The sequence below is a fragment of the Pipra filicauda genome, unplaced genomic scaffold (genome assembly GCF_003945595.2).
Source record: "Pipra filicauda isolate LSUMZ 115617 unplaced genomic scaffold, ASM394559v2 scaffold345_size814242_pilon, whole genome shotgun sequence".
In the NCBI taxonomy this organism is placed as follows: domain Eukaryota; kingdom Metazoa; phylum Chordata; class Aves; order Passeriformes; family Pipridae; genus Pipra; species Pipra filicauda.
In genome coordinates, this window is record NW_024104471.1 from 250846 (window position 1) to 272262 (window position 21417).

General features: G+C 42.1%; 1 protein-coding gene and 1 long non-coding RNA gene across 3 annotated transcripts in view; both read left to right on the top strand.

Moving 5' to 3' along the window:
• The window catches only part of LOC120323795, a 38746-nt gene extending 30975 nt beyond the window's left edge, over positions 1–7771 (top strand). The window contains exon 3 of the long non-coding RNA XR_005564644.1: positions 7354–7771. This is a non-coding gene — a long non-coding RNA (uncharacterized LOC120323795). The remainder of the gene's footprint in view (positions 1–7353) is intronic.
• A 6816-nt stretch (positions 7772–14587) lies between these two features.
• FAR1 (fatty acyl-CoA reductase 1) overlaps positions 14588–21417 on the top strand; it is a 36838-nt gene continuing 30008 nt past the window's right edge. Inside the window, exon 1 of one of the 2 annotated variants that reach the window (XM_027714508.2) lies at positions 14588–14663. The gene's annotated coding sequence lies outside the window, so the exon portion shown is untranslated. Of the gene's footprint in view, positions 14664–14700; positions 14773–21417 lie in introns of those variants that run through there. The other variant, XM_039384293.1, reaches the window with a different exon arrangement.

Sequence of the window (21417 nt, forward strand, 5' to 3'; positions counted from 1 at the left end):
CTTTAAGATTCACCAAGTGTGCCAAGTGACAGCTTTCTGAGAGCTCTGTCACACTCAAAGAACAGTATCCTTTGTTTCAAGGAAATAGTGCTTTCTTTAACATGAACAGTCATCTGAAATATTTCAACAATACTCTTATATCTTCAAATCAAATTATCATTATCACAATCATTTTCAAAACACAGCATTTGCATTTCACACAGGTGAGCCAACACTGTGAAAGTTTTAAAAGAAGCCATCAGATTAAATATGATCCAGATGTGGGTTTTCTAAACTCAAGTTTTAACAAATGGGAAAATCATTCTAAATGCTTATTTAATGTGTTTTAAAATGTTGGTGGGAGCAAATGAATATTTTATTACTTGAAAGATGAACTCTTCATCATTCAGCTGAGATTATGTAACTTTAAATTGCATCTGAGCACAACTCTTCCACTGCTGTCTAGGCAGTAGCAATAGCCTAATTTGGGAATAAAAAAGACAGACTCTGAAGCCCAGAAGCACCATATTGCCTTTCACGAGGAAACCACAATCAAAAAGGGTTCAGGAGCTGCAAATGAAGTGGGTTAATAAACAATATAGTATTCTAGAGAAAGCTCCAGGGTATGCCAAATGTGTCTGAAGAACTAGTGGAGAATGTCTGGAATAATCAGCCTCCAGCACTTATTAAGAGAAAGTATGTAAGAACCTATGAAATTCAGACAGAAAGACACAACTCTAAGACAACATCTCAGACAAATTGAGGATAGCAGCTCAGGAAAGGACAGAGAATGTTAATGTGTGTGGTGAGATTATTCCAGAAACTGGAGTAAATGAAATTGTAAGGGTTGGTCATTTGGGCAAGCTGATAAATTCTGCTAAGTGAGGCTGACTCTGTGCTAAAGGATAAGGCTGCACAAATCAAACACAGTGGGCTGCAGTATAAAAGCCAGCCATGAATGCATCAGGAACTAACAAGAAAGGTTAGCAAAGCCATCCTTGTAAAATGAATGCCCTGTGACAGGATAAGTCCTTGCAGAACTTCAAAACCAAATGCAGTTGATGAAGAAATAGGCTGTGGCCTCAGACATAAACTATAAGCAAGATTAGCCTGCCAGAAAGTAACATAAAAACAACAAGAAATAATACCTTTGACTGGATGGGAACATAGAGCACCCCTGAAGAAATACTGTGATGGCTGGGACAAAGAGCAACTGCCAGTTGTCCCAAGAGAAGACTGAAGAACTTAGATGAAAGAGAAGATGAGTGAAACTGTATATTGCATATGATATGTGAAAGCCAAAACAAAATGAAAAAAAGCCCCAATAACCAACCCTCGAACATTTCTCAGCCTGAGGAAGCTGAAGTCTTGTAAATGAAACTCAAAGTCTTTTGCATTAGAGCAGGGCTAAAAATAAGTTCTTTCATATTGAAAAGAGGGTCTCACATGTATAAACAAGGGAAGAAGGATAAACAGGGGTTTTCTTTTTACATTTTGGTCAGCTTTTGGGTGCATGAGACTGGAAATAAGCTTTCATAACCATTCTGGACAACTGGCCATTAGTAAAAAATTCTAGAAAGGACCTCTCTGTAGGAAAGAAAACATTAAAAGCAACATGAGGGGAAAACCATGGAGAGTGTTTCAGAACTCTGTGTTGAATGTGTGCACTGTGCTGGACCTCAGAGTTGCTGTCCACTGACTACACAGATAGAGAAGGTGGTGAGTGCTGCAGCCTCACATCTGTATTTGTGAGCCCAAAGGTGTTGCCAGACCATCAATCTACTCACAGATAGGAATACTGAGAATCAGCCAAACCTTCTGTATGTCCAGCAGGCAGCAAGTTTGATCAGTGGGGAAAGCCTAGCACTGTTCCTTTATCTCCAGCATGACCGAACAGCTAACTCTGCCATGTGATTTTTTTTCTAAATTCCGTCATGTGGAAGAGAAAATCTGACTTTGTGCAGAGGACATGCTTTTGGGAGTACAACTCTTGATTGTTTCTGCTTCAGCATTTACAATTAAAAGACAGACAAAAGTGCTAGGTTTTTTTCAGACTTAAAAAATGTGATGGGAGAAAATCAGGCCAACATCCCTTACAAGGTGACTATCTGTGTGTCTGCCCCAGTGTACTGAGCTATCAGATAGCCCAGGCAGCTACACTGTCCCCAGAACTGGAATCAGTATCACTGCACCCTCATGGCACTGCACTCAAACTAATTAGCTGGGCGATGAGAGCTTTTTCAGCTTGCCATGTGGTTTATAATATATTATAGCTTGAGCTAAATGTCTCTGTTTTGCTTCCTCCTGGGACATGTGTCTGTTACCCTGCCTGGAGTCTGCTCAGGGGTCTTTGCTCCTCCTGCAGGCCCTGAGCAGCAGTCCCAGGGGGACAGGGTATGGCCTTGGAGTGGGAAAAGGACTCTAGGAGGGAGTGCAAGGGCAGCACAAGGCTGCCTGTGCCTCGAGCTGGAGGCACAGTTCCATTTAATGGTATTTCTAAGGGGAAGAAGTAGATATTGATCTGCCCGTGACTCTCCACATAACCAGCTGATAGTCTGCTCACTCTGACAAGCATTTGATCCTGGTAAAAAAGCCACCAGGTCAGTGATGCTGCTATGCTTTGAGATCTGTTTTTGTCCTTATCCTCCCCCCATCAGTCATGTAACAGGCAGGCATTTCATGCTACTATATGAAGTTTAGCCAGAGATCATAAACCCTAAAGTGTCATTACCTGCCACTCCCACGATTTCTGCCTGGTGTCACCACTGCCAGCCACAGCTGTGCTGCTCTATCCTGACACAGTTTGTTTGTTTTGGTTTTTTTTCCTGAGCTTTCTTGTTTTGCAATACTTGGATTGAGTATTAATTTCAATATCTCTGTAATGTATTTTGTCCAAAATCGGTGCTGTGTGCACTTACCTGCATTGCAACACAGGGTTTAGAAATTATAGAGCCCTCCGTGTACAGGTTGTACACGAGCCTTTGTTCACAGAAGCACATGAGCACTCACCACCTACACACCACAGCAAAGAACAAAATGAAACACGCAAGCACTATGCTGAGAGTGTCCTTTGGTTAATTCCAAAACAACTACAGCTCCTTTATTATGCATAAGCACTTACAGAAAAAAATAAATCAGACCAGTGTAAATTAGAGTAGCAGAAGGAGGGGGGGTTGCAGGCAGAGCAAACAGATTTTTTTAAGTTTGTCAAACCTAGCAGTTGCCTCTGCTTTCAGTGGGGGTCAGAGAAGATGAGGTCCCTTCCAACTAAAATCTTTCTGTGGTTCTAAGAGGTTCCAAGAAATTGTAGCACACAGCATAGTAAGATAAAAGGAAGATAAGAGAATGACGACATAAGAATGGCACATGGATGAAATGAAAGAAAAGATTAGTCTCTTTAAGATAATACAGAGTCTTGATTTATTTCAAATTCTGCCAACCAAGTGGATTGCTGCCCTTCAGGCAAAATTAATGGAGCCAAGTGCTACAGTTTTTGTTTCCATAAAATACCACAGAATATAAAGATGTTTAATAATGGAAATAGTTAAACTAAATGCAGCTGATATAATATCAGGGAAACTCACAGTGCAAAATAGCACTTTATGTCATAATAGTTTTGGCAAAAAAAAAAAAAAAGTCTTGAATTAAGCAGGAGTAAAAAGAAAAAAAAAATATTTAAATTCCAAATGCACCCTGAATGTCAGATCCAGGGTATGGCCAAAGGCTGGAGTCTCTGAGCCACTGTCGAATAAGAGCAGCTATTAAAATGTCTCCCAGAAGAAATGCCCAGTTTGATTTCTTCTGCTCTTGAGCCCCAAAGTTCACCAGCCCAATCTGAATAAGGTTTGCAAAGGTGTTGACTTTCAGGCATCCGACTGCTTCAGCTCCTGACTGGAAACCCTGACTCCCTAAGCAACACATTCAAGTTTAATCCCACTAGTTGGTCCTGCCAAAAACAGAGATAAATGTAATTTACACCCCCAACAGCAGAAAGGTGCTTCTCTCCTTAAGAGAGTGGGATTGGTTTTCTCCCCTAGGAAGATGCTAGTTAGAAGGAGAGATGTATTTTCTAATCCACATTCTGCCTCTCATCTACATCCCAGTTCTTAAGGATTTGTTATATAGAGCAAAAGAGTGCAAGTAGGAGATTCCAGAAGGGTGACACTCAGGGTGTATGGCAGCCTGCTGGCAAGGCCACTCCCATGGACAATGGGAGAAAGAATTGTGACTAAAGCAAGTGATCAACCAGACTGAGGACTGAAATCAGGTCTGTCAACGCCAGTGTGGGTGCCTTAATTGCCAGGTTACTGGATATTTAGACTTCTCCAAAATGACATCACAGCTCAGAATTACTGCTGAGTCCTTCTGTTGGAGTAAGGACTGTTGCATTTAGATATTCTCAGATGGGGGATCTTTTGTCTCTGCCTGGATAGAGGTATATATCCATGTTATTAGGGCTTAAAACAGTGAGCCTGATAGATTCAGGCTGCAGTAGACCACCTCTACTTAATCTTCATGGGCAAACTAGACACTTTTTCTAACTCTAGCATACATGGAGTTTGCTGGATTTGTTTGTGCATTTGCAAACCATTGCTACAGTAAAAGCATTAAATTTGAATCCTCTGGGAAGTGCCATAGCTACTGTGTGTTTGTTACAGTGTTTGGGATTTCTGAGCATCCTGCTGTCTGCTTAGGACTGAATGGTGAGACCAGAAACACTTGACAAATGTTCAATATGTCCTTAAATTCTGCCCCAAAATGTTGTATCCTTGGGAGCCTAAAGACCTGATCACTCTGCCTTAAGGGTTAAGTCCTGTTGGAGGTTGCAGCAATATTGTAGCAATATTACAGCTACAATTAAATCATGGACTATCAATTCAAAAAGTAGACCATCAACTAAAAAAATAAATTCATGGCAGTGAGAGTCACAACAGCGCATTTGATGGAGTTTAAGTTTATTGTGTGGCCAAGAATATAATCTTCTGGTCTAATATGGCTAATGTTAAGGTGAATTTAAGCAGCTCTCTAGTATATGGCTCAGTTGAGTGCAACCTATCTGAACAAAGCATTTTTCAGTGTTAGAATTCATATAGTTCATTGCTTGGTGAGAAATTAATCTTAACAGGGGTGTCTCAGCATCAGTGCCATCTTGCAACCATGTACCATGAACAGATTACATTGCTCAACTGCTGTAAATCTGCTCAGTGGATATTAGTGAAGATAATAATGACTGCCAAGTGAGCCAATATTGTCTTTTCTCAATGTTACCCTAAGCATGGCCAGTAGCAGATGCTTAAGGAAGCAGAGCATAAGAGACAGGCAGAGTGTTGCTCTCCTTGATATTCAACTTCTGTCTTCCAGTGTTACTCACGTGTCATAAATATATTATCAGGAAACAGCACATGGCACTAAGGTTGATGGCCTTAAATCAACACCAAATAGTATCTTCAACAATATATTGTCCCTGATAGGTACCACCAATAGCATTAAGTGAAATTCAGACAAAAGAATATGCCTCAGATGAGTTAATTGCAAATACTAATCTTACACTCAGCGCTCGTGGGCCCTCAATATCTTGTTTTGCTCTCGCAGGCATGTGGGTCTACAGAAGTGAGTAAGTTCATCAAAAGAAGTTCCATGATTTCTGAGTGTGGTGTTTCTCCTACTGCTACCACTATTTTTCTAGTTTTAAATTTCAAATCATGTTCCAGGTCATATCATTCAGAGACTCCAGAGTCAGTCTTAGGCAGGTGGAAATAAAGTAAAAATCTCAGGATGGGTCCTGGGACCTTCCTGGAGCTGGAAGACAAGCACAAACCAGATTGATCCTTCCTTCTTTGTGCTGCTGTATCTGCTGCAGTGTTATTTAGGGATAGTTTCCAAGCTCTGGCTGGAGGCACTGGCAGAGTAACCACTTCACAGCAGTGATAGGAATCACTTCAATATAAAATTTGCTTTATCATGATGTGGTTTCCTAAGTAGGATTTGTATTTTTCCATGCTTTAATGTGTGTTACATCCTGGTATCTTCAGCAGGGATCTTGTTCCCATTCATCTGTTGAAGCTGTAACTTGCCATGAGTCTGAGGCTGTTCTTGTGGGCTTTTTGTGTTATGGCAGCCTGAAAACCTTGATGAAGAACAGCAAAACTTTGTTCAGTAGGTAACCACATCACCTCTTGACAGTGCAGCTATGAAAGAAGATGTATTTTTCCTCATCCATTCAAGGATTCACATTCAAAATAAAGAAAAGCTTACAGGATTCTCCATTGCCATGCCTGGTGGCTTTTCTAAACACCTTCTCCATCTCCACTGTCTGAAAAGTCAAAGGCACATCACAAATTGATCCAAGAGTCATTTTAACAACTCCATTTGCTGTTGATGGCCAGCTCTCCTTCATCCATCTATGTGTCTTCGTGTTTGAAATCCTTCCCCGCCCTACTTTCTGTTGCCTCTCCCCCCCCCCTTCTTTAATTACCTTTCTTTTTTTGGCTCTTTATGCACTTGCTTTTGCCATGTTGACAGCTACCTTTCCAAGTTCAGAGAAATTTCAGAGAGGTGTAACCAGGAGCCTTAAGAAAATGACACTCCTTGTGAATCTGTGTCAAGAGAAAGCCACATGTTTTTGGGTAGCTGGGTTACCCCATGGCAGTGTCAGAGGGTTGCTAAACTCCCAACAACTGTTGGGTTTGAGGGGACTTTTGTGTCCATAAATGAACAAAGGCAGAGTTCTTGAAGACCAGCCACTGCCCTTTGGGGTCACACGACAGATGCAGCAATCACAGAGAGCTTGGAGGTGGCCTCAAGTGGGAGCACCCTACCAGTCTGGCAGCTTATCTGGGCTGCTGTGCTCTCCATCCCATGGCCACTACATGGGAAAATGTTGGAAGAGTCTGTACCTTCCAGCATTGCTCTGGGTATCCAATTCCTAATCCCACAGTAAACTCTGCAAGGGATACGTCTTTAACTTTCTCCCCACCACAACCAGCACCAGCAGCTCCTTGTACCAGCACATATGACTGAAACCAAAATAAATGTAATACTTTTTGAAGATATCTCTAGGGTGGAAAGCATGGGGCAATTAGCAACAGCAATTAATTCAGAGCTGTGGAGAAGTAAAATACAACATAACTGATCACAAAACCACAACTCTCTGAGCTATTCCAGCAGACAGTTTGCACAGGCAGCAGCATTGCATGAGCAAGTTGGTGGCCACCAGTCACAATGTACCGTGTCTGCACTCAAAGGTCTCACCCAGTAACTATTCCTGGGATCAAATGAACCAGCAGGAGTGTTTTTCAGCCCACTTTTCACTCAATGCAGGCTACAAAAAATAAGGGATCCCAATTTTCTGCTTCTCTTTCTCCTCTTTTGCAGTTGTCTCCTAATGTTCTGGAATGCCCTGCTGCAGACATCCACAGGAGACTTCTCAGCACACACAGTCTCGCAGGTCACCCTGCCAGCAATGACATGGAGGTAACTTATCACTATGAGATGGATCATCATCTTCATGGCTTGATTTCACCCATTCCTCTCATCAGGTAAAGGCAGGAATAACTTTGTCCCGGGGCTTGCAGTACTGCAACCCGTTCGTGAGAACCTGGTCACTGTGGGGATGGAGAGAGACCCCAGGCAACAGAACAGTGCCCTGTTCTCACTTCTGCATTTTCCTTTGATAAAGAGGGCCCTCAACACTGGTGGCTTCAGGCTTCTGATCTGCCCCTGTCATGCCAAATTGCAATGAATATAATGCAAAATTATCAATCAAAGGTAAAATAAACACCAACAAACTGCAAACTTTTGAAACAGCGATTGATTATGTGTCTGAGGAACAGATTGTTTCACAGATGAAAGCATGAAATGGCTTTTTTTTTTTTAAAGAGAGTAAACATGAGAAATACGTTAAATACTTTGAACCTACAAAATCAGAAATGCTAGGCTCAGGAGAAATTCTTTGGAGCAAATACCATTGAGGCAGGTTGTTCTGCTTATAGTAAAGGATATTATTAAACTGCTTAATAAAACAAAATCGTGAAGTAATCATTGTGAGCAATAACAAACTTGTGTAGCTTGTATAGTTACACAGATGGAGAAATTATTGCCCTTCTTATGTGAGCTAGATGTGATTGTGTGTCATCAGTCCTTGAGAACAAATCATAAAGCTTATGCAAGAAAAGCATAACTAAAACAGAAATAGAAGGAAGAACTGACCATGAATCCAAAGGTACCAAAATTTGGGGTATATTATGTAGTTACTAAGCAAAAGAAGTAGGAATATTTAAACATTTTGATATGGAAAACTAATAAATAAAATAAAGAGTCAAAGTGAAGCATGAAATGAGCTGACATGAAAGGAAATAGCTACAAGTAATGCTGACATGTGGATACGTGGTAATGAAAATGCACTGAAAAAGTGAAGAAACATCATCAACACAAATAAATAATGACTACCAGTTAGAATTAATACTAAAAGAGCCTATAACCTAAACTAACAGAAATGAGAAGAAATTTCATTTATGTACAAAAGTGTAGTTTTGTGCTTGGGAACAAATGACACCACTTTGTGCTAGAACCTCGATAGCTTGACATGACAGAGGAGGAAACTAAAATATACTCATCAAATTCACACTTCTTATGAACTGCTGACATAAGGTTTATGAGAAAAACAAATATAGGCCTAAGCTGCCATCAAGAGATCTGTTTTCAGTAGAGGTATGAAAATATTTTTGCTGTGTAAGATCTCAGTGAAACTTCATCTGGAATATTGTATAAAATTATGAATTAAATCTGAAAAACATGCAAAGATGGGGTTCTGGAATGGATAAGAAGAGATTCTTTACAGAAGAGATTCTTGACCGTGGCTTTTCTGGCCTGGTAAAATGAAAGCTGAAACGGGATAAGGTTGCTCTCTACAAATGTATCACTGCAGGAATGGTTTGTTGGCTGAAAAGGCAAGTGCTGGCAGAGAAACAAAGGTGTATATTGGCAATTGCATTTAGACTGAAAATTAGAGGACAATTAAAGGAAGGTTAGAAGAAGCAAAGTACAGCTGTGTTAAAAATCGAACACAGTCATTTTACTTCTGTGACCAAGTGCCTGGGAGAGCTGGGCACCAAGAGCCCATTAGGCTCCCTTTAATCCTCTGTCCCCAACAAGGCTACCTGTCATGACTTTTCCCAGCCAGTCTGCTGTTCCTAACTGAGCAAAACCTTTCACATCTTTGATATCTGCTTGCTTTCAACAAGTCTATCCTGTACAAAACTTTGTCCCTAACTAAGCTGTTTTATTTTAATCACATGACCCAGACTGCCACATGGTGTGGTGACCCAAGCCTCACATGATCAAGCTGTAACTAAACTTCCATCATTCCTCTAGAGGATCACTTCACCCTTCAGCACTCCTCACTCAGCCATTCCTAGCCACTGTTTCTATCATCCACAGGTTTATTGATATATTCAAGATACTAAATAATAATTAAATGTATTGATATGCCAAAAGGCAATTACATCAGAAAATTTCAATAAAAAAGAAGAGAGAAAATATCAAACATAAATACCACTAATATCAAGCTGACAGGACTTGGCACAGTAGCCAGTATAGTTAAGAGGTGTTTTAATTAGTTTTTTTCAAAATGAGGAGAACAGAATGAAGTTTCATAGGTAGATCTCACAACGGGTATTTTTGCTGCTTTTAAGTGACGTGGCAAGAATGCAAGAGGAGAACTAATGTTTGTGTGTAGTCATGCAGGAAAAGATAACAATCAGTCAACAGGAACCTTATAAATTTCAACAAAGGGAAATGTTCCTCCCTCCACTGGGGAGGAAAAACGCAATGCACTGGGACAGACTGGGGACCAGGCAGGTGGAAAGCAGCTTTGTGGGAAAGGCCTTGGGTCAGCACATTGACTGTGAGCCAGCAACGTGCCCTCGTGGAAAGAAGGCCGACAGCCTCCTGGACTGATTCAGGAAGAGCATTGCCAGCAGGTCAAGGGAGTTGATCCTTCCCCTCTACTCAGCGCTGATGAGACATTTCTGGGCTCCCAGTACAAGAAAGACTGGGACACACTGGAGTGAGTCCACTGAGGGGCCAAGTGACTGCAGTGTCTGCTCTGCAAGGGTGGGCTGAGAGTGCTGGGGCTGTTCGGCCTGGAGGAGAGAAGGCTCGGAGGGATCTCACCAGTGTGTGTAATACCTGGGCAGGAGAAAACAGAGCCAGACTTTTTTCAGTAGTGTCCAGCAATAGGACAAGAGGCTACAAAGAAAAATACAAGATTTCCATTTAAACAAAAGAAAAAAGCTTTTATTATTATTGTGAAGGAGGTCAAACACTGGCACAGGTTGCCCGGAGTAGTGTCTGTCCTTGGATGCTCAAAACCTGGTTGGACACAGCCCTGATGAACCTTCCATAGGTGGCTCTGCTTTGAGCCTGGAGGGTGGACTGGACAATCTCCATTCCAATATATGATTTAGTAATCTTTACTGAATATGCATTGTAATCCTAACACTTGCTCCCAAAAAACCTGAAGAATTAGCACATTAGAATGGAAAACATACAAAAGGTAGCAGATTGCATTCAACTGCAAACAATATATTTGTTACTCATCCCATCTCTATGCTGATATCAGTTAATTCATTAGTAAAGGTGAAAGGGTCACTCGACAAAAAAAACTGTATCAGCTCTTTGGAGAGCAAAATCACAAGTTTCCTCTCATGAGTACTCTGCTTTGAATTCAAAGATATCTTTAAATATACTAACTAGCTTTAATACACAGCTAAAAATAAGTTCCTGGACTTTTCCTAAACTGGTTTAACTAGTTTTGATCCGACCTTTTTCTTTGAACTGTAGTACCTCAAATTAGAAAACAAATAAGCTTTAACTGTATTGGTTACTGCTTATACAAAGGCTGTTTCTGAGCTTCTGTAAAACTGTATCTGTCACACCACGTCCTGTACAGCAGTAAGTCTGCAAATTCCAGCCTATATTACTGTGTCTGGAATGCACTGTAGCTTGGGGACAAGAGCTGTTAGTGCTCATTACACCACAAATGCATCCCTTATAAACACTTTCTTTCGATATGGTTGTTAAGCCCCAGCAGCACGAGCACAAATGAAATGTTAGGAGAGTCTAAGTTTGGTGAACAGAAAATGCCTGTGGCCTTTCTTGTGGCAGCACAGAAAGTGACATTTCCCTTGACTGATCTTTTAATTAGATGGGTTGCATTTAGCAAGAAATCGAAGTGAGCATCCATAAAGCCTCCACAAGATCGTGGTAAATACATGCCTTGGTTTATGCAGAACACTGCACCCTTCCTAATGTGTCCGTGGCTGACTGAAACGAGGAAACACAAGTATCATTTGCATAAAAACAGTTGTGTTTCTGAGGTATACACTATATATATAGGTATACAGTATATATATAGGTATACAGTGTATATATAGGTATACAGGGTATATATAGGTATACAGTGATGAAGTTATGCACAGAGAAACAAAGTTTCTGTACGAACACCTGGCTCCTGTAGCATGGCTGTAATTTCTAGTGATCCCTCATGATTTTGGCCTGGCACTTGTCCTCTCACACTTTCGCCAGAGACACTTGTTTCAATCTCCAAAGCACGGAGACTGGGTAACCTAGTCCAGGCAGGGGGTGCAAAATCAAACATTTCTATGAGTTGGTCAATAAAAGGCAGAAAGCTGTGAAAATGGTTTGCCTCGCTTAAAATTGGAGAGATGTAATGAAGCAATCCAGAAACCTCTGGAAGGTTCCTGTGAATGAAATAGCTTTCTAATATTGCTTAGAAACGTTCATCAGTTTAAAGATATGAACTGGATTTTTCTCTCTCCTTTTTATTATTTTTTTTTTTCCTGATAGCGAACATGTAGGTATTTGTTTTGTACTCTCATGGATAACAAACCAAGATTTAGCCCTGCAGGCACTTGCACTTGTTTACCTACAGATTTCTATAACTTTGTGTTGCACTACCTCTTTGTGCTGGGTAAGAGTTTCAAATACTTCTTTTTTTTCTTTTTTTTTTTTTTTTTTTTTTATATTAGCTAATAAAGACTATATTGTGGGTTTGGGATTTTTTTAATAATTTATTCAGTGTTCACAGGCTAGGCCACATTTGTGTTGATATCTTCCCTTTCCTGTGATGAAAAATTCACAATGCTACCTTGAATAACCAGTTTGGTAGGTTCTTTGAGAAGTAACCATATGTTACTACATTAAAATGCAAGTACATCATGACACTATGTCACTATGATGTTTTCCTGATGTTAATAATTTAGGAGGGATTAATTAATCGTGACTTTAAAAGTCCGGAAAAAAAAATCAGATCATTATCTCTCAAAGTATTCCCACGATTTCTGAGGCTTTTGAGATCCTAAAGGAGTTTTACAGCACTGTGAACTCCTGCTGTATCCCTGTGGTACTCTGCTTTATCAAGACATTTTGTCTTGGTGCACTATGAGACTGATCCAGACAGTGTCTGGATAAAAGCACATTGCAGCATGTTGGTGTTTTGAGCTCACTGAAAGAGCTGTAAATTGCACTGGTGCTCAACACAAACCAACGACAGTGTGCTCCGAACACCTGATATTTATTTTGTGCTCTGATGGCATCTGAAATAATTCTGTCATACTTTGCTGCGTTGCCATTAATTCAGTTTGTGGTAATGCACATATTTGATGTATGATGATGGCTTGGTGATCTTTCCATCAGAGGTATGGAGGGCATAGAATCCATAAAAAATTAAGAAAGTCTGGGACTTTTATGCTGTACTTTACCACTCAGATAGAGACCACATGGCTTAGATATTTTCAGCCTATGCAGTACATGCTTGATAACTTGCCTTTTTCGCCTGTTCTGCCAGGAAATTGGGTTTAAAATTCTGAAACCAAAATTGCTTAATTGTTATTATAAAACAGCCATTTGCACTGAATGCATCAGTTTATCCACTGTCACTGCCTTATAACATCACTAACGAACTATGACAATGATCAGAGAATACAATACGTATTACAGACAAGTTTAAAGCCCTACCAATTTTTAGCTATTTTCAAAAATGAGACTGGACAAACTACACTGCTGTGCCCACAGTGAAGTATTGCTAGGATCTTCCCTGTGACTTCCATTCAGTGTCACAGACACATTTTACTAAGTGACTTCTGAAAAATGCACCTAAATTTAATTGCTGTAATGATCTGAGAAGCTTTAATTTGCATATACCAACTCGAGATTTTTTAAAAATAAACTTTCATAAGAGTTCATGTGCAGTGACTGCAATTCTGCATCTGCATCTCTCTGCTGCAATGAACTCTTCCATTACAGGGAATCTGAAACGGAAATGCCTCATCCCTATGGTCAGCATGGCCTACCACATGTCAGGATTTCAGCAGAACAGAAAAAGGAACCTTGGTGTGTAATAGTGGACAACAAAGTAGGAAAACCTTTCAGCAGAAATGTGAGGGATTCGGACTCAAGTCTTTGCACTGCCTGAGTTGTTTTTCCTATATGGCTGATGATCGGATAATGTCTCTGCTTCATCGAGCAGATATTTTCCAAGGAATAGTCTGTGAAAAACTGTCCTCTAAACAGTTATGATAAAGAGTTTACAGCTATGTGATTCTAAGTACTCTGTTAAGAAGTACTTAGGTAGCAGGCTTAACTAGTATGGAGTAGATAAATCATGAGAATACACATCTAAAAGTAAGTATAAAACAATTATTGAGTTGCTACGGTGCACAGCTCCCATTCTCACGGCCCGGATCAGGCAGGAGCCATTTGGAAAAACCAACATGCACTTGCACAAGCAGACTGTGCTTACAACAATTCTCACATAACACCTTATACATACAGCAATCTGAATTAACACTGGTTGCACAAGCTTATATGGGGCGTTTGCTAACTTCTGAATGCCTTTTTTTTTTCTCCTGTTGAGGTGATGCGTGTCACTCTGTGCAATATTTAGTTGTGAAACCAAAGGCATATGGTGGCGGGGCACGGCACCACTGGCATCGCGGCATCACGTTGCTCCGCAGCGCTCTTTGGCAACAAATCGTGAGGCAAGTGGAGCGCAATTATTTTCGTCAATAACAATCTGGTGACATTGACATTCGGTTTGGTGGTTTAGGGGTGCCAGCGGCAGCGCTGGGTGATGATGTTAAAGGCCCTTTCCCAGCCCTGATGGCTCTGTGGCACCGCACAAGTAGCGCCGCTCGGGGCCCTCCCTCCGGATTTTGGCTCCCGGGCTCATCAAAGTGCAGCGGCGGCTCGGTGCGAACCGGCACCTCCGGGCTCGCCGTTACGGAGGCCGTGGATGTTTCGCACGGCGCCGGCGGGATTCGGCGGTTCGGGCTGTTTGGAAGCCGGGCTGGTTTGTGCCCCCGGGTTCCGGACGCGGAGCGGCCGCGCAGGAGCCGCTTCTTCCCCTCACGGCGGGGGGAGGGGCGGCCCCCCCGCGGCGGAGCGAGGAGGGAGGGGGCGGGGCTTGTCGGGGACCCCGCCAATCGGCGCTGCTGCCGTGCCGCGAGCGGCGGGGCGGGCGGCCAATGGGCGCGCGGGGGAGCGCGCGCGCAGCGGCCCAGCGGGAGCGGCGGGGGCGCCGCGCGGGCACAGCCGGGCAGGGCCAGGCCGGGCAGGGCAGGGCAGGGCAGGGGGCGCGGCGGCACCGCCACCGCCCGCAGCAGGTACCGACCGACCGACCGACCGACCGACCGACCGACGGCCCGCGGGCAGCCCCCTCCATCCTCCCCTCTCCGCGGGGTGTGGGGGGAGCGGCCGCGCGTTTCCGGGAGGGTGCGATGGATGGAGGATGGAGGGAGGGATGGAGGGAGGGAGGCGGGCGGACGGCGGGGCAGCTCCGCGGTGCGCCGCGGTGGCGGCCGGGCTGGAGGGGCTCCGTGCCGGGTGATCGATGCTCAGCCAGCGCGGGCGAGGCCGAAAGCCCCCGGTGCGCCCGCGCAGGGCCCGGGCCGGGGGTGCCGCCGTCCCCTGCCACGCCGGGCGGGCCTGCGGCGGGCGCGGCGCTCCGGCCCTGCCCGCGGGGCGGCCCCGGCGCCCCCCGGCCTTTGGCGCCCGTGCAGAGGACGGGCTCGCAGGGAGAGGCCACGCGCTCCTCTCCCGCTTGGAAGAGCGAGCGTTCTCCTCGCTTTAGTGTTGTGGGAGGGAACGGAACCGGGCCGTGCCCGCAGCCCCGGCCCGGCACATCCAGAGCCGGGAGAGCCCTTTGCCCGCGCAGCGCCCCCGGGCTCGGAGCCCCCGTGGGTCCGCGAAAAGACTTTTTCCCCAGTGAAGTTTAAAGTGTGGTTAATCGCGGATAACGCTGGTTGGTAGCGGGCTTGTAATTGAAACCAGCTCGAATCCCATGAAAATAGAAGCCTTTAATTTCATTTAACCTACTTCGTGGCTCGGGCAGCTGAAACTTTCCTTATATTTTAATAGCTCTTTCCATAATAATTAAACAAGAAGTGGAGCGTGTAGGAGTTTACCTATCTGTGACATCCATCTGTAATGTGGCAGGCTATAATTTCTTGACGTCCACCTTCCCCAATTTGCGTGTCATGTCTGTGCTTCCTAATCGAGGTATCTTATTTGAGCAATTTGGAGATTATGTATTGTGATTCTTTACTCTTCAGCTTTTCTTTGTCACCCTCCACTCATATATAGGTGGCTTAAAATTTGGCCATTTCCACACCCAAAACCTCTTATAGCTGAATAGGAAATATTGACTTTGCAGGTTACATTCTTGTGAGTTTGTTTCTTTTCCTCCTAGTTGTTTGCAGAACTGTAAAGTAATACATGAATCTAGATCGGAAACTTGTTACTGCGAGTACTTAGTCTTTATTTATCTCCCTTATGGACTTTAGATATAATAAAGCACAATTAGGCACAATTTTAACAGCAAGTGGGACAGTTGCTTTAAATGAAGTGTGGCTGTAGGTTTTGGACATGACAAATGCTTTTTCCTTTTTATGGTTAAAAAATAACTCATTCTGTTGATATCTTAACCATTCTTAGGAGCTGATATTGTTAATAAAATTTGGCATTGAAACAAAACTAGCTTTTGTAGTAGCAAAGGTTTTCTCCTTTGATACTTAGTGTTTCTCAGGCTTTGAAAATGTAGAGGATGGTTACCAGCCAGATGTGAGCAGAGCATGTCATTGAGTGTCAATTTGTAGTGCAATTCCTGACAGTATGCCATGGTTCTGCCTTGGATAATAGTCTTTAGAGTAATAGATGTCTTGAAATACCTCTGCTAACATTTCTCCTTCAAATGGAGAATCAGTTCATCCACAGGAACTCGTAGCTCTTGAGGGACCAAGCTGAATCTTCTTCTGACTCGTACAAAGCGAAGGGTCCTCTGTCTTCTTCTTCTTTCTGAGTCCTGGGTCTTGGAGGAACTCCCAGTTCTTCACAAGCACTGTGCTTGCAGAGCTTGGACGGGATGTATAACGAATTGAAATGGTTGCACAGCCATTTGGAAAGTCCAAGAGGGTGCCTGAGAAGGTGCTGGATGTTGTTGAAGACACGGCTGTATCGTTGCAGTGACTGCAGGCTTGGTTGGCTTCTCCAGCCAGAAATTGTGTCTGTGTGGCTTGTGTGTGTGTTTGGGTTTTTTGTCACAAAATATTAGGTGTTTGAGGAGGGTCTGTGTTCAGTATTGTTTGCCTGTTACTTGTCTACAGGAAGCAGATTCTGAAAAGGAGCCAGTATCACCAGAATTTGTGCTTGGTTAGTTTGGTGTGTAGGTGGAGGAGTTGTGTTATGGAAACATTTAGTGTCTGGGCATGGACAGTACCATCATGGACATCCATAATGTTTCTCCCAGTTGCCAAATCTAAGCCTTGCAATAATACAGTCTTCCAGCTCTGCTTTGTTTAGCCTCAACACTTGCAAAATTTGGAAGCTGTGAACTGTCCTAACAATTACTGTCTCTCTGAATAGACTAAGTGTTCCTATTTGCTATTTTTTTTTTCTTCCGAGTGTCTCCAACCAAGGGTTTATAGTGAGACCCTGTCAATAAAACTGCTTTTCCTTGTGTCTCTTAAGCTTTCTCCAAACTTTCTCAAGCTGTGATGGCTCCACTCATGCACCACTTTCTCCCTTTGGGTGTGGTTAGGAAGTCTGTCCTCGGTAGATGTTGCTAAGCTGCCACTTGGTGTTGGTGGCTGTGTGTTCACTACGTCACGCCAGCCTTTCCACGTCATTGTTCAGCTTGATGTTTGTAAATTTGCACGCTTCTTGTGCAACAGGCATAATTGATAGGTCCAAAAGAAGGCATCCATCAGCATAAGCAGGAGTTAAGACAGGAGCCCTCAGCATCCAAATGATCAGTATCTGCAGGAGCGGAGTAAATAGCTCTGTTCTCCTGAGGAGGAGGGAGGCTTCCTGCGTCCTGTTTGATCCGTGGTCGCTTTTGTCCTTTTGGAGGACAGGTAGGCAATGTACAACTTCATACATAACTATGTGTTTAAGCTATTTTTAGACATAGGAAAATTGTGAAAACGGGCTTCTCTCTTTTGGTAGGGATTTGTTCTATGTGTGTTGGAAAAAAAAATAGTGTTTTTTTTCCTTTAAAAGGTGATTAGGCTTCAGATACAACTCAATAGGGCAGTTGTCAGATAAATGAATTATTTTTAGGTTTGAGAAGAATTATTGTGAATCTTTTCAGGAACATAATGGAAGAGAAAATATCTTTATTGACTTGCTTTGGAAAGCCATCGCATTGCACCATGTTAAGATGTTATGTTGTTGAACTGTGGTTTTGCATGAAGAATTTTGAAATGGCTCACCTAAACAGTAAGGAATTGAGTTCTTGGTTACAGTTATGGAGGACTTGGCAGTAATTTTAATGGAGAGTTCTAAAATCTGAACTCTTTTTACAGCTGTCCAACCATCAGCTCACCAGCTGTGAGTGTCCTTACTATGAGTGTCCTTTCCTGGTAGCTGGGATTTGGTGAAGCATGATCAAGGGCATTTGAGGATTTTCTCATAGAAAATAGTGAATTAATGCTAAACATTCACATGTGTCTGTCAAATAATGCGTTGGGGGGTTGTAATGTTTTATGTGTGTGTGTGTGTCTGTCCCATAGATCTTCCTTAAACTACCTGCAAGTCTTCAGTTGATCATGTTGGATTTCTGGGTTTTATTTTTTTGGGGTTTTTTTTTGCTGTAAATGGTGTGGGAGGGTGTGGAAGGAGTCTGAAAGTGTTGATTACTAGGTCTTCAAATCCATTGTGTAATGTCTATTGTAAAATGTGATTCAAGCCTTTTAACTCAGTAATATGTGATTTAAAACAAGAGAGGGATAAGAGTTGGGCTTTTTGTTCTTGGTAAAGCCTTGATTGTAATTGCTTTGTTAACAGTAATTCTGAACAGAATGTAATTGCAGGTGCAGGTTTTGGTTGGTTATCTTTGTCCTGTCTGATCAATATGAGGAAGGTGAATCTGGGTTTTAATTACCAAGATTTATCTCTTAACACTGAAACTTGACAAACTGATGAGCCGCTGGAGTGGTGTTTGTTCCCCCGCCCCCTTCCATCCACTTGATTTTCGGCTTTCCCCTCCCAGCAAAATGTCAGTATCACAGGAGCAACTGGAGCAATAATCCTGCTGCTGCTAAGGCTTTTCCTAGTGATAACCAGGGCTGGATATCAGCATACTCATATGAAGACTAAAATGATGCCTTTGGCCTGTTTTCCTAGCGCAGTGAGTAAGAATTGAGTGATGTGGTCAGCTGTGAGTGCTGCTCTGTTAATTATGTTGCGTGTAGGTCCTTCAGACAGGCTGTGTTCTCCTTTCAGAGCAATGATTTATGCAAAGTAAGAGCCATGATTTATGCAACTACCCTCATAAACAGTGAGGCTTTATCTTGTAATCCTTTCATAACTAAAAGTGCAAGTGAGATTTCTAATGCAGATTTCTAATTAATTTCGATAAAATGGTCTGGAACCAAGCTTCTGTCCAGCAAATCTTCAATCTGCGTGCCTCTTGGTTTCCTAGAACTTGAAGTCTCTCTGCATGTGTGTTAAAGATGTTTTCACATGAACTGGAGATGGAGTATAGTAAATGTTCTTATGTGGTATGTGCTTTCCTGTAATAGCTTAATTTCTGAACTGATCTGTGCCTTCTGTGCAGTTTGGAGAAACGAGGTTAATTATGCCAAAAGAGAGATTTTTATTTTTTTTTCCTTCGACATGCACTTGATGACTAAGCTCAAACAGGAAACAATTTAGAAAAACATCAACTTATAATGTAATTACAAAGGGATAGTAAAAACCTTTTACTTTAATTCATTTTTAGAGGAGGGACTTACTGTAAAAGTAATACAGTTACAGCAAAACAAGGGATTTCTGTAGTATGTACTTTGTGAACAGCTTACTTACTAAGAAGTAATTTCTTAGTCATCTGGTACAGAATCCCTCTGAATAGAAGAATAAGTGAATGGAAATTTTTAGTAAAATCAGAGTTTTGGCTGAAAGAAGGTGTGTGAACACATGTTTAAGAAATATCTGTGTAACCACATGCATTGAATACCTGTGATGACAGAGTTTTGCTGAGATCAACTCAACAGTGGCCCACACTGAGATTAGGTTCACCTCTGTAAGACTAAAGGATTAAGAAGTTAAAGACTTCATAATTTTGGGCAGAGCCTTGACTTCAAAGTAGCGTATTTCACAAGGTGTCTTAAGTGAAATAGTGGTGAGTTGGGCTGAATTCTGCTGATAAATTATTGGGTGGCCATGGGTTGGTTGGTCCAAATTCACCATCTTCCCAAAACAATTGAGTGAATACTGTACTTGAGTTTTGTAATTGTCATCTAGAAGAGAGTTACTGAACTTCTTCTGTGTCTGATATCAGTCTGGATTTTGATATTAATATACTGTAGTGCTGTTAAATAGATCATATGCAGTATTAGCTAAGTCTTGCCTAAGTCAATGTAATAATGCTCCTTACCTTGAATGCCTGTGCCTCCAGAGGTAGTAATATATCTAGGAGGAATGTAACTTGAGGAGCTTACACTCCAGGACAAACTTTCACTATCTAGCATATTTCTGTGGTTAAGAATAGTCAGGAGAATTGCTTTTGAAAAGCAAGTCTACTTTATTTTTGAACATAGGTCTATACACTCAATTATGTAAACTTTGACCTAACTAGCTTGGTTACTCTAACTGGTACTGTGTTTCATTAGACAAACAATTTACAGTGGACAAATCTCTGCATCCTTAGTAGGCAAGTCTCCTTATAGTCTTCAATCTTGAAGATGTTCAACTGCTTTGAGATGCCTTGTTATTTTTCACACACTCTCTTCATATATGGAGTGTCAGCCTCAAGTTTGCTGTATTCTACATACAGCCTTGGGTTTTCTGGTGGGATTTTTACTGCAGTTGTGATTACACAGTATAGTCTTTCAGATTGATTTAGTTTTGTTGTGTTTCACTTGTTTATAGAGAACTTAATATTACCCTGGATCCACCCATGCTGTTTTCTGGACAGTGTGTAGTGAGACACTTAAGGTCTGGCATACTACCAGGTGTAAGCCAAAGACTGGCTTGCTGATGTTAAATTAGTGGGCCCATTTTGATAGTTCTTCAAAACTTAGTTGTTCTAATTAGCTTCCAAACCTGGACATGTGTTTTCCAGCTCCTGGAGGTATGTTAAATTTTCTTGGCAGGTTTGTCCCGCAGAGCACCGTGGCTTACAGCTAGGAAAGAAAGTGACCTTGCAGAGTATAGATAAGAATGTTGGTGAAGTCTAAATCATGGATAAAGCTTGTCTTTCTGCTAGCTATGGGAAGAATCCCAAGACTTCCACGTGATTGTGAAGTTTGAAATAGGTATGCTGTAAGGTTAACTTGTACCAAAAGCAGTTTACAACAGGAAATAATCAGTTTCGTCATTTCAGTCTCTACTTTTAGATCAGTATCTTTCACAGATAAGGTTTCCCAATGGGTGTAACCTTGGACCATGAAGACAAACAGACTGTGATCCTTTGGTGATATGCTGGGTAGGTATTGGTGAGATAGGGCAGGTCATTGGGCCTTGTGGTGGTAGAAAATGTGGACATTCTGCTGATAGCATTCATTGATTTACTTTTGTGGAAACAAGGCACCAAATGTAATGAGACATGATGATATGACATGACCCAGACTTGTCTTTCTGGCAGTAACCTTGTTTAGATGAGTTAAATATTACTTCCTTTGTTGACTGAATCTCTCCAGTTCCTACAGATTTATTTTTTTTTGGCTTGCTTTAGTGTCCTTACAATGTGGCAATTGGAGCTCTATATGAGGGACTTCTGTAATGATTTTTGTCTCACGTGTGTGTATGTGGTGTTTAAAAATACTTGGTGCATTCAGATTTGGTGTCTAGATGGATTTCATCTTCTGAATGTACATAAGCAAAATGCTTTTACCACTTTACTTTTAGGTCCTTTTCTGC